The following is a 4,171-nucleotide window of genomic DNA, read 5'->3' on the forward strand; positions in this document are numbered from 1 at the left end:
AAGAAACTGTTCGAAAGCATGTAAATCTGAAACGGCTAATGGGTGATGAGTAGGTGCATCTACTAACTTACAAAGTTCTGTAGTTAGTTTTGTCTGGCGGTCGCAAGGGTCTCTGGGGTCTCGCAGTTTGTTATAATACCAGTCTGGAACCTTTCTGTACCTCCAGATTAATTGTTCTGTATTCCCGTCGTCGTCGTCAGTGAGCTCGCGCCATTTAGCGATGGTGACAGAATTGACTTTGGCAAATGCCATAGTTACAGCGCGAGCCATGCAGGTATAGTCCTGATTGACAATGGTAATTATGGACCTTTTACTCTTAATTGATGAATCATCCCCAGTCACTGATTGCTTGGTTTCCCCGACCGCCTATAATATTAAATAAAAAAGAAATGTACTTAGAGTTATCTGTCTTTGTTTAGTAAAAAAGAGAGAGAGAGAGAAATGGAAATCATATTACCTGAGGGCACCTGAACCGTACCGATGTCAAGAAAAAAACTTTCATCTAAGGGCATGTCTTCATGACTGGTCAGGACGTGGTTAACGTGGTCCAGTATGACCTGCGGTGTCATATGCTCGATTTTCCGCAGAGGTACATATTTACAATGTTCTCCCGCAACAATTTGTTGCGAGGAAGACTTCGTTTCGTGTATGGGGGCATGTGAGTGTATTTTCTTTACGGTGGGGATGACCGGGGGTGCCGGTACACTCCACATCCGATTTGGCGAAGGGGTGCGCCGGGTTGAATTCAGTTTCAAGAAAATAACTCTGACGGACATCGGCGATGTCCACCCTGCTAGAGGTAAGTGTGTCCACCCCCACCCCCATTTATTCATACTACTATTTTTTTTTCTTTTACAATGCATAATTAATATTATTCTGATTTTTTTTTAGTCGATTTGTCCGAGCCAGCTCAAAGTACCACACCTGGTAACTATTTCTTTCTCTATTTCGATAGATTGATCATTTAACATCCATCAATGCATATAAGTTATAGCCGTGTGTCCCCCCCCCCCCCCCCGTAACAAATTAATTATAGTCTAGTCATATGTTTTTCTTTTTTTTTTTCCCCTCTGTAGACCAGGGAGATGAGACTACATCCCCGTCCTCCAGTCCCCTTCGCACTACGCATGGTTAGTATATATATATAAATATTTCTAAGAGAGAGAGTGAGAGATTGATTTAATACCCCCCCCCCATTACATATTAATTATAGTCGTAAGTTTTTCTATTTTTCTCCCCTCTGTAGAGCAGGGAGATAAGACTACACCCCCGTCCTCCAGTCCCCGTCGCACTACGCATGGTAAATATATATTTTTTTCTAAAAGAAAAGAATGTTTTTTTTTTTATAAAACACCCCCCCCCCCTCCCATATCATATTAATTAGAAGAATTGTGTTTTCTTATAGATCACGATGAGACTTCCCGGGTGTCCTGGACATCATCATCAACCTCCGGTAATGCTATATATATATATATATATATGGGGGGGGGGGGGGGGGTAGCGATGTATTGAATTACCTTCTCTTTCTCCAATCTTCCTTCATGCTCTAATCTCGGGTTTTGTTTTTTTTTTATTGGTTTTTTGTAGTAGTAGACGGTACCTCCGTTCATGAGTCAAGCACAGGTAAATATATATGACAATACATTGCACATTTTTTTGGGAAAAAAACGGGGGGGGGGGGGGTTGTTGTTGTTGTTATTGTTTTTTTTAATTTAATTATTAAAATGACGTGGGCTTTTTTTTTTCAGGAGAGATCACGTTGACTCCTACGGCAGTTTTGATTATTTCTAGTAAGTAATTTAACACACATCTATTTATTATTTATTCTGTCTTATTTTTTTTATAATTACATTTTTTTTTAAATTAATTAATTTTTTTAACAAACAGATAACATCCGAGACTCCCACAGATTAGTATATCTAAGTTTTTTATCCTTATTATCCATTCCTATTGCTGTAGTGCTTGTCCTGCTTTTTAAATATTATAAGCGCACGCATCGTCCTACACGCTCTGCATCAATACAATTAGAGACTATATGTAAATCAACTACAGTTTAACTTCATTCATTCATTCGTATAAACGACTTTTTTGTAGGTGTTTTGTTATTCGTCGTTCTGTTTGGTCTGTGTCTCTGTTTGTGTTTTTGTCGTCGTTGTCACGGTTCCCCTCCTCCCCCTGGTGATATTAAAAGGAACTATCATCACCTGCCCTTGTCTGGAGAGGGGGACGGCGACTTTGTCGTCTCTAATTTGTCTGATGTGGTGTTCCATCCTCCTAAGAACAAGATATCTGTGAGCCAATGTTCACTAGTGATACCCCCGCTCTGATGTGAATATGCAAAATAAGCAAAGTCGACATTTAACAGAAAGCTGGCATCCGATTGGTACAGAAATATATCCCACAATATGGCATGCCTAAACAAATAGTGTGTTAAAATTTCAAGGATCTGCGATAAATAGCTGCTGAGAAATCTTTGAGGAAAATTTGTTTGAAAATTTTGGCTAAAATAAACAATATGGTATGCCTAAACAAATAGTGTGTTAAAATTTCAAGGATCTGCGATAAATAGCTGCTGAGAAATCTTTGAGGAAAATTTGTTTGAAAATTTTGGCTAAAATAAACAAAGTACTCATTTAACAGGAAGATGACGTCCGATTGGTACAAAAATATATCCCACGATATGGCATGCCTTAAAAAACACTGTGTAAAAATTTCAAGCATCTCTGATAAATAGCTGCTGAGAAATCTTTGACGAAAATTTGTTTGAAAATTTTGGCAAAAAATAAGCAAAGTCATTATTTAACAGGAAGTTGACGTCCGATTGATACAAAAATATATCCCACAATATGGCATGCCAAAACAAATAGTGTGTTAAAATTTCAAGCATCTGTGATAAATAGCTGCTGAGAAATCTTTGAGGAAAATTTGTTTGAAAATGTTGGCTAAAAATAAACAAAGTCGTCATTTAACAGGAAGTTGACACCAGATTGGTACAAAAATACATCCCACGGTATGGCATGCCTATACAAATATTGTGTAAAAATTTCAAGCATCTGCGATAAATAGTTGCTGAGAAATCATAAAAGAAAATTTGTATGAAAATTTGGTTAAAAAATAAGCAAAGTCGTCATTTAACAGGAAGTTGACGTCCGATTGATACAAAAATATATCCCACAATATGGCATGCCTAAACAAATAGTGTGTTAAAATTTCTAGCATCTGCAATAAATAGTTGCTGAGAATTCTTTGACGGAAATTTGTTTGAAAATTTTGGCAAAAAATAAACAAAGTCGTCATTTAACAGGAAGTTGACGTCCGATTGATACAAAAATACATCCCACGATATGGCATGCCTATACAAATCCTGTGTAAAAATTTCAAGCATCTGCGATAAACAGTTGCTGAGAATTCTTTGACGGAAATTTGTTTGAAAATTTTGCTAAAAAATAAACAAAGTCGTCATTTAACAGGAAGTTGACGTATGATTGGTACAAAAATATATCCCACGATATGGCATGCCTATACAAATACTGTGTAAAAATTTCAAGCATCTGCGATAAACAGTTGCTGAGAAATCTTTGACGAAAATTTGTTTGAAAATTTTGGTTAAAAAATAAGCAAAGTCGTCATTTAACAGGAAGTTGACGTCCGATTGGTACAAAAATATATCCCACGATATGGCATGCCTTAACAAACACTGTGTTAAAATTTCAATCATCTGCGATAAATAGTTGCTGAGATAAATGCGACAGAAATTTTTGTTACGGACGGACAGACAGACGGACAGACAGACAGACGGACAGACGGACGGACAGACAGACACACAAGGGTAAAACAGTATACCCCCTCTCCTTCGGAGCGGGGGTATAATGAGTAAATGCCTTAATTTTTTTTTTACATTTTGTTTCCTTTATAGTTGTTGTCCTGTTTTTGTCCGTGTTTTGTTTATGTTGTCCCGCGTCTGAGGAGCAGGAAGAGGAGGAGGTGGTGGAGGCGTCCCTACCGAAACCCAAGGTTGCCCACCTGCGAAAGCACACGGGTGCTCAGACGCCATTAATTTTCTTTTTTATGTGTGTATATATATATATTTTTTTTCTCTCATCTGTTTTGTAACTATTTTATGTATCATTTATTTACTTTTATGTTTAATGTGAAAATAGTTTACATTATA

The 4,171-nt window shown here is 37.3% G+C and overlaps 1 long non-coding RNA gene across 1 annotated transcript; it reads left to right on the plus strand.

Moving 5' to 3' along the window:
• The first annotated feature begins 1,405 nt into the window (after window positions 1-1,405).
• On the plus strand, window positions 1,406-2,066 carry LOC128172832 (uncharacterized). The gene is made up of 4 exons (XR_008242339.1): window positions 1,406-1,453; window positions 1,588-1,623; window positions 1,749-1,790; window positions 1,888-2,066. It is a non-coding gene; the product is annotated as an uncharacterized LOC128172832 (long non-coding RNA).
• The last annotated feature ends 2,105 nt before the right edge of the window (window positions 2,067-4,171 follow it).

Source organism: Crassostrea angulata, chromosome 2 (genome assembly GCF_025612915.1).
Source record: "Crassostrea angulata isolate pt1a10 chromosome 2, ASM2561291v2, whole genome shotgun sequence".
In the NCBI taxonomy this organism is placed as follows: Eukaryota; Metazoa; Mollusca; class Bivalvia; order Ostreida; family Ostreidae; genus Magallana; species Magallana angulata.